This window comes from Ursus maritimus, assembly GCF_017311325.1.
Source record: "Ursus maritimus isolate PB19 chromosome X unlocalized genomic scaffold, ASM1731132v1 scaffold_X1, whole genome shotgun sequence".
NCBI classification, from domain to species: Eukaryota; Metazoa; Chordata; class Mammalia; order Carnivora; family Ursidae; genus Ursus; species Ursus maritimus.
Window position 1 is genome coordinate 81,403,419 of NW_024423319.1, and position 13,562 is coordinate 81,416,980.

The 13,562-nt window shown below is 40.3% G+C and overlaps 1 protein-coding gene and 1 pseudogene across 1 annotated transcript in view; one reads left to right on the forward strand and one right to left on the reverse strand.

Annotated features, from left to right (window-relative positions):
- The window catches only part of SHROOM4 (shroom family member 4), a 162,232-nt gene that overhangs the window by 96,388 nt on the left and 52,282 nt on the right, over positions 1-13,562 (forward strand). The window lies entirely within an intron of this gene.
- On the reverse strand, positions 9,459-9,558 carry LOC121103794 (annotated as a pseudogene).

Here is a 13,562-nt window from a genome sequence, read left to right on the forward strand (position 1 = left end):
GGAGCAGAACATCACCTGCCCTTCTCTTTCTCCCAGTCATAAAATTTGTTTGACTTAAATTTACACACAGTAAAAGTTACTTACCTGAAGTTGTCCCTCTTTGCACTTCAGGAATATATTTCTTAAAGTACCCATGGCCCTTCCAACAGAATGGAACATTTTGAATAAAAATTAAAAACTAGTTTTGGTGCAAATATTTTGTATGAGATTAGGAAATTTTTCTCTTATGATATCCTTCCTCCTCCTCCTCGTCCCCCATCTTCCTTCTCTCTCCCTCCCCCTCTCTACCTCTCATTCTTTCTTTCTCTCTGTAGTGTGTGTGTGTGTGTGTGTGTGTGTGTGTGTGTGTGTGTGTGATTCTTTGCTACTCTGTACTTCTTGGGAGAAGCATGGTGCTTAATAAAGGAGAGTTTAAGGATGAGTGGGGAGTATGGCTGATCTCTAAAATGTGATTCAGGATCACTATTATGATGAATCCCCCAAAAGAGGAAGAATTGCTAAAAGTCCTTCTCATGCCATAGTAAAAAGAATTTCTTCTCCCTTCCCAATTGCTCAGAATGGACGTGTCAGTTGTTTAAAGCCAAATAGCTAATAAATGTCAGAGCTGGCACTCAAATCCAGTCTGTGTGTGTGACTCCAGAACCCATCTATTTTCACCATTTCAACATTGCTGAGTTTTGTTGAATTCCAGTCACTGGGACTATCATAGTTTCATAGTTTACTGAGATAGTGCTGTTATCTGTCCTCTACCCAATAGTTGGTTTGAAAATGTTAATACCATTAAGGGACAAACTGAGTTGTCCCTAAGAATTTGGAGTAAGGTGAAAAGGATCCACTAAGGTGCCTTCCTACCTAAGTTTAAAGAGGTTCAGTCAAAACCATGATTCCTTTCAGATGTAATAGACACTCTGTAAATGTCAGTTCTGTCCCTCTATCCCAGCGTTTACTATGGGTCAGATGCAGTGCCAGCAGCTCTCAAGTACATCATGTCATTTAATCATGACAGCTCTCTTATGAGGTATTGGGATGAATATATACCCGTATTACAGATGAAGAGATTGAGGTACAAAGAAATGAGGTAATTGGCACATCTACTATCTTATAACCAGATCTGTCTGACTGTATATAGTTTGCTCTCTAAACACATCAGTTGGTTCCTGCCTACCTACCTACTTTGCTTCTGTCTCAGTAATATCCTCAGAGGCTTTAAATTGAATATTTCAATTGAGACCTTCAAGAAATCCTTATATGACTTTAAAAATCTTTAGGCCATGCATGTTTTCTTCCTTGCCTCACCCTGTATTATCCTTACTTGTAACCTTGCATCCTAGTAAAGCCCAGAGCAAAATCAAGTGTAAATTGGTCTAAGAGGATAATTGGGTCTTTCTCAGTCACCCGGGCTTTAGCTTTGCCTTGACCTGGGATGCTTGCTAGTCTCAATGGAATAATAAACTGAGTTAATTAGCTCTTAGATAGGGTTAGAGTTAAAGTTCTGGGTGTGGGTCTGTGCAACTGAACTGATGGTTTTTGGCTTCTTACATTAAGACATCCAATAGCCATCTGGTGGGTGAAGGTATCTTCTTTTCTGACCTGAAGCTGGGTCAGTCTCAGCCACTGGGAAAATGTTGTCATTTGTATTCTGCATTCCTCCTGTTTTTTTGGGGGTGTGCTATGTTTAATAAAGCATGCATTAGAAGATACGAAAAAAGAGTTTAAATTAATCTAGTCCTTTTTTCCCAATAGGTTTAAATTGCCCCCAAAGTGTGCATTTGTGTGTGTATATGTGTGTGCTTTAGACTAAGTATCACTGAAGAAGTCGACACCTCATTATGTGTAGGTTATTGCATTTGTGGAACAAAATCTCCCTTAAGTGATATATCTACTATGTGTCATAAAAAATTAATTCACTTTATGTGTGCGTGTTTTCATTTCAGGCATCTTTAATAGGGAAATATATTCTGGTAGATTAGTTTACAGTGTTTCTAAATAATAAATCATAAACACCAATAAAAGAAAACATCTAAAATGTGCATATTTGAGAGTCAATTATATGTTGATTAACCTTATGTGCTTTTGCCGTAATTCTTATGATTGTCATTTTCCCTTGCTATCAAACAACAATTCATTTTTGGAACATAAGATGCATAATTATGAATGTTAATACAGCACCCTGCTGCATCTTATCCCCCTTTGCATTATGGCACAGATTTACTTTGGGGACACAATGGTACTTTCTCTCATAGTACTCATAGTAACTGTAATTAGACACTAAACTTGAGATATACTCATTATTTACCTATTTTGTTAATTAGAATTTTTCTTACACCAAGACTCTAGAAGAATAATGTTTATAATTCAACTAAGAACCATGGGACCCCGTTTAAAAAATAAAAATGGAAAGAAAGGAATCTGTTATGAGGAATAGAGCAATGGACTTGAGGGTTTTAAGTATAGACTCTGAGCACTCAGTGGAAATAGTGGAAATACTAGGTAAGCCTCTAATCATCTCATAGTCTTGTCCTTACGGGTGATTCAGGACTATAATTCCCACCTGACAGGGATCTGGTAAAGATTAAATAGGTACTTCATGAGAGAATGCCTAGAACAGTACCTGATATGAGGTATATTGCCAGTGAATGTGTACTGTTTTCAATATGGCATTTGAAAATTAAAAGGAAATAGGTATTTTCTAAACATTAATTCACCAAATATCTCTTTAAATAACAAGTTCCTATGATACAATGTCATTGATTTAATAAATATTTTTGAATGTGAGTGCTTAGCATGTACATAGCAATATGTTAAATAACGTGGTGGCGATCATAGCAGAAGTATGCTCTAGTTCTGAACTCTAGTGGAGGGAGATGAAACATATATAGGTGAAATGCTTGAGCAAGGAAATATATGATTGTCAAAATGAGTGATATTGGCAGAAAGTGATTATGAAAATTGGAAGAAGAACATCACAAGAAGCTTGCAAAAAAAAAAAGAGGGGGAGGTTGGCTGAATTCCTAAATGATATGTGGGAAGGCATAAAGAGAGGATGGAAAGAAACATAGGTTTGGAAACTATTAAGGAAGACCATCCAACTTAAGATTTATGTAGGGAATCAGTAAGAGGAAAATTTGAATAATCTGTAGAAAGTCCAGAAAAGCAAACTTTACCCAGTAGGCAGTAGGGAGCTAAGTAAGAATGAAATTGGTGTTGGTGGGAAATTGGTGTGGGTTGGACTGGATGTAGGGTAGCCATGTGATGTTATTGCTTATGTAGAGTAGTGACAGTAGGAATAGACTGGAAGACTTAATAGGGGAGATATTTCAAAGCCAGGACTTGGTGACTTATTCAGTACACAGGCTAAATAGAAGAGGAGAAGTAAATGGTGGTTACAAGGTTTGAGCCAGTCAGACTTTTAAAGATGTAAAGCAAACAACTAAAATTTTTTAAAAGCTAAAGTAGGAAGAGTTAGGCTTGATGTCAGTATTTGTTTGTCTTTTCTTTGGTTTTCTCTTCAGTTTGAGGTAATTGATAAGATACATAGAGATTCAACTGGCAGTTGTAGAGCATAGGTAGAACTGGTGTGGTGCTTAGGTGAAAGATCAGGACCAAAGATTGTTCTAGACCCATAGACTACTATTTCCAATCTAAACTAGTCTCAAGGGGTGCCTGGGTGGCTCAGTCGGTTAAGCGTCTGCCTTTGGCTCAGGTCATGATCCTGGGGTCCTGGGATGGAGCCCCACATCAGGCTCCTTGCTCAGCACAGAGCCTGCTTCTCCCTCTGCCTGCCACTCCCCCTGCTTGTGCTCTCTCTCTCTCTGTCAAATAAATAAAATCTTAAAGAAAAAATAAACTAGTCTCAATTACACATAAGTATCTTTAGGTAGTCACTTCCTCCTAAAAACATCATCTACCCTTGTCCTTCATCTTCCTCTAACAACCATTTTCTTTCCCTTCACAGCCCAGCTCCTTAGGCTCTTGAAAAGTATTCTTACATTCATTGTCTCCCTTTCCTCCCTCCCATTTCCCCACTGCAGTCTGGCGTCTTCCACTACCACAACACACCTCTCTGTATAGTTCCAAGATGTGTTAGTATCCTCCAGGTTGAAAAACATATTGGCACCCTCCTCCTCACAGTTTCTGATCCAGTCAGGACCCACGGAGTTCTCAGGTAGTGCTGGTGCTGCCGGTCTGAGTATTGAACTTTGAGATGCACTTCTCCACCAAGCTGTCTCCCAGACACATAATCTAGCATGCCCAAGGTGATTCTAAGGTACATATGGAAATACAAATCTATACGATTAGTCAGGAAAGGTCTGAAAAAGAAAAGTAATAAGGGAGAAAGGGGCCAGCCCTTTTGAAACATATTATAAAACTACAGTAATTAAAGCAGTTTAATTAAAGCTGGCACATATTCATGTGCCAGATCAATGGACCATAATTAGGTCTAGAAATTGATCCAAAGACATAGTTTAGTATATGATTTTTAATATATGATTTTATCTTGAAATATTAAAGGTCTTTCTAAACAAGACACAAAGGAAGCCATCAAGGAGAGAATTGTTAAATTCGGCTGCACCAAAGTTAAAAAGTACAGCAGAACAAAAATGCATAAACAAAATCTAAAGACAAAAAACTGGGAAGAAGGTTTTGCATCTGATATGGGAGCTTGTTTCCTTTATATATAAAGAGCTCTTGAGATTGAGAATCACTAAGGAAAATACTAACAAATCAATATAAAAGAGAAAAAGGGACCTAAACAGGCAGTCCAGAGAAAAAGAAAGTTGGTCTATAAAAATATATGAAAAGATGCTCACCAACACTCATAATTAAAGAAATATAGATTTATTTAAGCAAGAACTCTTACCTTAAGATACAACCTTCACCTACCGGAATGGCAAAAATCAGAGCATTCAGTATGCGTTATTTTTTTGGCAAGCATGCGGAGAAACGCACTCTTACACCTTGCTATATACCTTGCTACTCGAAATGAAATCCTTGGACCAGCAGTATCAACCCAGAGCTTGTTAGAAATGCAGTCCCAACCGAAATCTACTAAATCAGAATCTGCATTTTAATGAGATCCCCAGGTGATTTGTTTGCACATTAAAGTTTGAAAAGCATTACTGTAATACACTGTTGGTGGAAGTGCAAATTAGCATAACCTCTTTGGATTTCAGGAGACGTTATCACAAACATTTGCATATTCCGTGGACCACAATTCCACTTTATCTAATAGGTATAATCATCTGTGTGTGTGAAGATTACAGAGATATTCACTGCAGCATTATTTGTAATAGCAAAAAAAAAAAAAGAAACAACCTCAGTATTCATTAATTAGATAAAGGTGAAATAAACTGAACAAAATTCGCATGGTGCAATACTATCCAGTTGTTAAAAATTTGTGAAAAAGGACACGCAGATATGAAATTATCTCCAAGATATATTGTTAAACAGAAACATCAAGTTTCTGAACAGTATTCTAGTGTGCTTTTTTGGTGTTCTATTTTTATAATTCCCATTTTACAGATGATGTTAAGTGAGGCAGAGATGTTCAATAACTAGCCCAAGGCCATACAGCTGGCAGTGATAGATTCAGATCCAGACAATCTGGTTCCAGAGCTTAGGCTGTTAATACTATACTATACTATACTGCTACCCAGGGATAAACAAAAAAATGTTAACAGTGGTTTCCCCAGGAGCGTGGGGGACTCATTTTTTAATTGATTTCCCTCCCTACTCTTCTGCTGGTATTGGTGGCAGGCTGAATCATTTACTGAAGTGAGAAATCTGGCAGACATTCTGGACTCCCTTCTCTTCTTTACTCCTCACGTCTGCCCAATCAGTCACCAAGATTTATCGGTCCTACCTCCCAGAAAAGACAATTCTCAAATATACCTCTCCACCCTTTCCATGAATCAGAGATCACTTGAACTGTAACATGTATTTCCTAAGTGGTCCACCTGCCTCTTTTCTCCCTACAAAATGCCAACAGATACATCTTTTCAAAATACAAATCTGGTTCTGCCACTGTCATACTTAAAATCTTGCACTGGCTCCCCAGTACGTGTGGGAAAGTCCAAATTCATTAACATGGCGACTTAGTTATTGCATATTCTGGCCCAGCCTGCTTCTCTAGCCTTACCTCTCACCACCCGTCCTCTCACATCCTACTCTCAGGACACCATTTTTTCCTCCCATATCCATGATTTTCACATGGTATTCCTTCTACAGGAGTACCTTTCATCTGGGTCAATCCCTACCTTTCCTTTAAGGTCAGACCTCAAGCATGACCTTCTTTATGTAGATTTTTTGCCTGCAGGATAGTAGATGTTATATGTATTCTGTTCTGGACAGGTCAGGATACCCTAAAGTTCTGTCGTCTCTCATGTTCCACAGGACATGTATCCAGAGCCTAAGCCCTCTTGCCTGAATGCTGTGCATTCATACTCCTTGTGGACTCCTAACCCATATGGACTCCCAGCGTGTGGACTCCCAACATATTTCAATGCTGGTATCTATGTAGAAAGGGAAATACAAAAATACAAAAAATGTATTTTCCTCTCTACATAGGTACTAGTATTGAATTCATTCATTCATTCATTCATTCATCCATTCATTCATTCATTCAATTATTGAGAGCCAAGCAATCACTATTCAAGATGCTGGGGACAAAGCAATGAACAAATTCTGTTCACTGCTAGAATTTTGAATACTTTATAATTTTCATTCTGTCATTCTGTCTTTTAGCTTTAGTATTTTCAAATTAAATCTATATTTATGTATGAGTTTTGTTTCAATTTTAAAAACATTACCTTGACAAAATTTGAAATCCAATTTAAGTCAAGTCCAATTTTTTTTAAAAAAAATGACTGATTTGTTTATTCTCTATCCCAAGGGGAAGGAATGTGTATGATTGAGTGCAGGAGTGCGTGCATGCATGAGAAAGAGAGAGAGAGAGCAGTTACCTGCAGTGAGGAAACTGGGTAGGGAGTGGGTTGGGGAGGCATGAGTAGGGGAGTTTGTGTTCCCCAGAAGGAAAACAATTTTGTTTCAATTGCTGCATTTTTTTTCTAAATTGTTGTTTGAAGAACCTCTAAAAAAAAAAACAACAAAATGAAAACCCTAGAAATGAAAAGTTTGAGCAACGAGAGGTTTGTAAATGTAAATACATCAGATCAGGAAATTTCCCAGGGGCTCATGCAGGACATTGTGGAACCATGTGAAAGCCTTTCTGGAGAGAAACTTCAGAAGGGGAGGTAGATATATGGCAGCTGCTCACCAGTTCATATCTCCTCCAAACAGGGAAGATGTGAGCAGGGAATTGCCCTCTTGGTTCTGGGACCTTCCTCACCATGAAGTAGTATGTTCCCACCTGCCCCTGGAGCCCAAATTGTATTCAGGCAGCCCCCTTGATTATGTACACAGCCACTGACAGTTGAAGAGAGGCTCCCAGCCTGCCTTGGAAGACAAGACCTCACATAAGTCAAGTATTTTAAAGAAGCCATTTGAAAATCTGTTTTTAAATGCATGGTAGCATTCTTTAGAGTGATGCCTCTCAAACTTGGGTGTGCAGCAGAATCACTTGGCGTGCTTGTTAAAATTCAGATTGCTGAGGGCACCTGGGTGGCTCAGTTGTTAAGCGTCTGCCTTCAGCTCAGGGTGTGATCCCAGGGTCCTGGGATTGAGCCCCACATCAGGCTCCCTGCTCCGCTGGGAGACTGCTTCTTCCTCTCCCACTCTCCCTGCTTGTGTTCCCTCTCTCGCTGGCTCTCTCTCTCTCTCTGTCAAATAAATAAATAAATAAAATCTTTTAAAAAATTCAGATTGCTGGGTCCCACTCCCAGAGTTTCTGATCCAGAAGGTCTGCAGCAGGGCCCCAGAATTTCATTTCATTTCTTTTTCATTATTATTATGTTATGTTAGTCACTATACAGTACATCACTAGTTTTTGAATTTCATTTCTAAACGAATTCTCAGTGATGCTGATGCTGATCTATAGAAGAAACTTTTGAGAACCACTGTTTAGGGAAAAAGCACAGGAATTTGGAAGTGAAGAACTTGGGTTCAAGCCTTGTGTGATTTATTTCACCTCTGAGCCTGAGTTTCATCTTTCCTGAAGTGGAGTTTATAAGGTGGTTGTAAGGATTATATGGAATGTGTCTATGAAAGTTCTTTGTGAACTGTATACAAGTATTAGCAATTAGATGGCTTCACAAATGGTTCTTGCTGCCACACAACCCCACCAGATTTTCCTGTGCCTTGTCCCCTTTCCATGTGATTTTGTCCCACCAAGTTCATCAGGTGCCTGGGAAGAAACTATAGCCAAGAAGGCCTTGAGTAGTAATTTTTTTTCAACCCACTGGGCACAGCGTTGATGCTGACTTTGATTTGACCCCTCTTTTCCTTTGCCTGGTCTCCCTCCAACTTGCTCTTTATTCTTCCAGCCTTGGCCACCTCTCACAGCAAAGAACAGCTCCCAGTGTTAATATTGGGGTAAAAAACTATCAGATGGAGGGTTTTTTTTTTTTTTGGTTTTTTTGGGGGTTTTGTTGTTGTTGTTTGTTTTTTGTTTTTTGGGTTTTTTTAGTAGTAGAATAAACAAAGGAATATACTACCAAGCAGCAAAGCATTTGTTGGGGAAGCATTTTGCTAGTTGGTGGGTTCTAGGGTGATTTACTGAGGGCAAAAGCAAGATGTTTGAAAGAGTTACGTGGAATTACAAGTATAATTGCATATTCCTAACTTAAGTGTATCAGACAGTTGTATCGGACAATTGTCAGGGCAAATGATATGTCCATGTAGAATGGTGTCTTTTTCCTTTAAAAAACCTTTTCTCATTCAACAATAATGCATGTGTAGTGTAGAAAGCTTTGAAATTTTTTAAAGGTGTAAAAAGTATTAAGAGTGACCCTTAATGCCACCATATAGAGATAAATACTGACTGGTAAGATATTAGTGTATTGTATTCAGGCTTTTAATATACATATGATTGTATGTGTATATTTAGGTACATGCATATATATTTTTTGCATTGGGCTGGTACTGCATATAGGTTTGTATGCTTTTTCTTTTGCTTACCATTATATCGTGAGCCTTTTCAGGATCACTAAGTAGTCTTGAGAAACATGGTTTTTAATGGCAGACTATTATTCCTTCATGTAGATGTACAATACTTCACTTAACTCTTCCTAAATGTTGGACAGTTAGGATATTCCTGTTTTAGCATTATAAATATCCCTGCAGTAGATGACACTTCATGTACATAAATCACTGTGTGCATCTCTAATTGCTCTCTTAGGATAGAATCCTAGGAGTAGAAAAACTGATCAAAGGGTAGGAACATTTTTTAAAACAGATGTAATTCACATACCATAAAATTCAGTACTTTTGAGTGTGTAGTTCAGTAGTTTTTAGTGTAGTCACCAGGTTGCGCAACCAATAACACTGTCTAATGCCAGGGGAGAAAAATGGAGTGCTTCATAAATTTGCATGTCATCCTTTGCAGGGGCCTTGCTAATCTCTATATCATTCCAATTTTAGTATATGTTGGCTGAAGCAAGCACAGTAGGAACATTTGGATGTCTCTTGCTATGGCACATTTCCCTCCAGCAAATGTGTACCCATATCCCTTCCCACCCAGCAATGCGTAAGAACGCAACTTTGCTGACACTTAGTTTAAAAATACATATAGCCAGTATCATTGAAAATGGCCTTTTACTGTTTTGTTTCTCTGATTAGCTTCTCTTTTTCTCCCACCTGAACTCTAGCTGTTCTGTGGAGACTTGTCACCCACCCTCTTCGCACACTTTACTGTGGGTAGTTATATCCGCCGCAGCATCAGCTGCCTCCTCTCGGGATAATGACTGCATGTCCATAGCCTGCCTTACACTCTTCCTAGCACTGCAGCCTCAACATTAAGCTGCTTTCTGGGCATGCCTATCTACATAATTTGACAGCCTACAAAACAAACTCCTGTCTAAAATCAAACATTTCTCCTGACGCCAGCTCCTGCTCTGACTTCCCTATCTAGATGAGCTATATGGCTGTTCTCCCATGTGCTTCATGGCCACGTTAACCCTGTTCTCTCCCCCATATTTAATTAGTAGTCCAACCTTGTTGATTCTGTCTCTCATGTCCTCCCTCCCATCCTTCCCTTCTGCTCCATCCCTGCTGTCCTGCTCTAGTTCTACCTTTTATCGTATCTGTGGTGCCAGCCTGCTCACTTCTCTGCGCCTTCAGTATTTACCCACATAATTCATCCTACTTGTGGCTACCAGAATAATCTCCCCAACACACTGCTTTTACCATGTTGCTCTCCCATCCTGGAACCTCCAAAGCCTCTCTCTTGCCTATTAGGTTATATAAAGTAAATGATTTATCCTGACACTTACGGCCCTCCGTATTCTTAACATCATTTTAATTTTACTTTCTGTGTGCCTTATAGAAACCGTACGTTCTTCATTCAGCATATTCCTGCTTTTCCCCCTCTTGTTTATGCGAAACCTGGCACAACTTCTCTAGTCTCCTCCAGTTTAAACTGAGTCTTCCAGACTTAGCTCAGAGGCGCTGTGAAGTCTTCCTTGATTAACCAGCTGTGCTTTCTCCTTTTTTAAACATTCCTTTTGTCAGCATTTCCTTCATGACATGACATTCTGGTTAGGGTTTAGTGGTTGCTTAGGTATTTCTACTCATCCCCTATCACATTATAAATTCTTTGAGCACAGGGATTATATCTTCTTCATTTTGGCAAGTCCCAGAGTACCTCTCCATTCACCTTAAATGTAGATAGAAGCTCCGTCAATGCTTGAATACAAGAATGGTGAAGCCTGCCAAAATTTTTTTTTTAGAGCTACTAATGACTCAGTTTCGGGAATGAATTTTGTGCTAAGAAGGTACAGATGCCAGATGACCCAAATGTCATGGCTTCTTCTTTTTCCCTCACTCTCCGCATTCAATCCATCAACAAGTCCTGTCAGCTCTACCTCTTCGAGATATCTCTAATCAAGCTTCTTTTCTCTACCCTACTGCTTCCTCCCTAGAACAAACCACCATCATCTCTTACCTACAAAAGCCTTTTTAACTGGTTCCCTGGCTTCTACTCTTGTCCTACCTAAATCCATCGGTCGGGTGAGATCTTTATAAAACTTCTATCATAGTAATCTCCTGTTAACAATGTCCATTAGCTTCCCACTGCACTGAGACTTAAATGTATGCTTCTTACCTTGGCCTTTGAAAATGCCACGATCTGGCCTTGGCACTTTCACAACCTCATCTCCCACTACTGTCCCCCTAGCCCACTGTGGTCCAGCTCCACTGAGCATTGGCCCTTCCTCATTGTCATGTTTGCTCAAAGCAGAGTGACTGGGTGCTCTTGGTTCTACTGGGGTACTCACTGTTGTTGGCTATCGTCCTAAGGCCTCATCTCCTTAGTAGTGGAGATGAATTGAAGAGTGACCAGAAGTAATTCTAAGGGCTTTGAGACTTGACTCGGGGGAAACCTCTGTGGGTTCCCTCATCCCCCTGAAAAGTAGTATCTCTAATACTGAGTTTGAGTGGAAGAAGATATTTGGCTTCAAGGGAGAAGAAAGGAAATCTTGTATTATTCCCATAACCTCCTTCCCATGGGATATGACAAATATTACTAATAGAAACCAGAGCTGGAGGACAAACATCCTCCACCTTCTTTATCACTCTGGGTGTTAGTTTAGGAAATTGGGCATCACAGCAGAAGCTGACTCAGAAGATGTTGCTCTGTGAACCTGTTGTCATTTTCCCTGTGTGCTCTCCAGAAGTCTCCCTCTGGCCTCTGGTGGGGCACTCTTAGCTTTTGTATATACAGGAAAGTGAGAAAAACTCTCTTTCATTACTCAGATCCTTGACTTGCTCCCCTTGCTTCTAAAAGCTGTGAAATATGCAGTCAGCCTCCTTGCCTTTGGAATCACTGACAAGAAGCAGTCTATGATGGGTATGTCTTATTAGACTATACCTAGAAAAACTAAAATATGCTCTCCAGCCCACTCTGAAAGAGAATTCCAAGTACTATGTTTCTAAAGTACTAAGCACTTTTTTAGCCCCTAATATTTGCAAGGCTCTCCTGCATAATTCACAGTTTGCTTCTTTCCAACCTTGGTTAGAAAAAGAGGTGTTGGGGCACCTGGGTGGCTTGGTCAGTTAAGCGTCTGCCTTGGCTCGGGTCATGATCCCAGGGTCCTGGAATTGAGTCCCGTGTTGGGCTCCCTGCCCAGTGGGGAGCCTGCTTCTCCTCTCCTCCCTGCATGTGCTCTCTCTCACTGTCTCCGTCTGTCTCTTTCTCAAATAAATAAAATCTTTGGGAAAAAAAAAGAAAAGAAAAAGAGGTGTCCCCGTGTTTTAAAGATTCCAATGTGAAAATGGATACATGAAAACAGAAGGTCAAATATAAAGGCCCCAATCAAATGAGGTATCACTGTCTACTTGGAGAGCCAAAAGGCACCCCCTGACACACACCACAGCATTTGAGGGAGTCTTTCTTTCTACCACAGCATTCCCTTTCTTATTCCCTACCCTGGATTTCCTTTAGGTGGAGGGTGGAGAGGAAGACCCAGCAGATTTACACGAAAGAACTTGACCTGAGAATTCAGAGAAGTGAGGGGAGGTTGGAGGAAGTGCAGAAGGTGGGGTAGCAGAAGGATACCAAAGCCCTTTTTACATAAAATGCCCACATTTCAGATGACCCAAATTATAACTCTCCCAGACTGATGAGAAAGCCACTGTTGTAGAAGTCTTTAAAATTACACATACATTCACACACACTTACACACACACACACATACGTGTATGTGTTCCCCCTTGGTTTGGTCTATAATAAGAAAAGGTCTGTGGGTCACCAGGAAGCAAGGTCCCCCACTAACAGTGGGGTGTGAGTGGGCCTCCATAGCTCTGTATTCCTCCATGGTGATCAAGCTGCTTTTCCCCTATTTTGACAGATAAACAAGCCGTGCATTGTTCTGTCCACCGGTCTGTGTGCAGGCTTCCCTTCCTGCTGTTTGGGCCAGAATGAGCTTGGACTCCTTCATGTGGGGCAGGTGGAATGTGCTGTTCAGGGGGAGGCTGGAAGAACTGTAGAAAGTAAACAGAGCTAATCAAGGACACTCTTTTGTGCTTCTCCTTATCTAAACACTTTCAAAAGAGGGAAGAGCTTGCAGTAGGTTATGGCCCAGACCTCGGATTAAACACAGTCTCCAGCAACACAGGCCATATTTTCCTTCTTGCCCTGGATTGGGGCAGAGCCATGTTTCTCTCTCTCTGTTTGCCTCTAAGTATTGCTTGACAGGTCTGCTGGGAGCCAGGCTCAGAGACAGGTATGCTGTCAGAAGATACTGGGGGGGGGGCCTGGGTGGCACAGTGGTTAAGCGTCTGCCTTCGGCTCAGGGCGTGATCCCGGCGTTATGGGATCGAGCCACACATCAGGCTCCTCCGCTATGAGCCTGCTTTTTCCTCTCCCACACCCCTGCTTGTGTTTCCTCTCTCGCTGGCTGTCTCTATCTCTGTCAAATAAATAAATAAAAATCTTTAAAAAAAAAAAA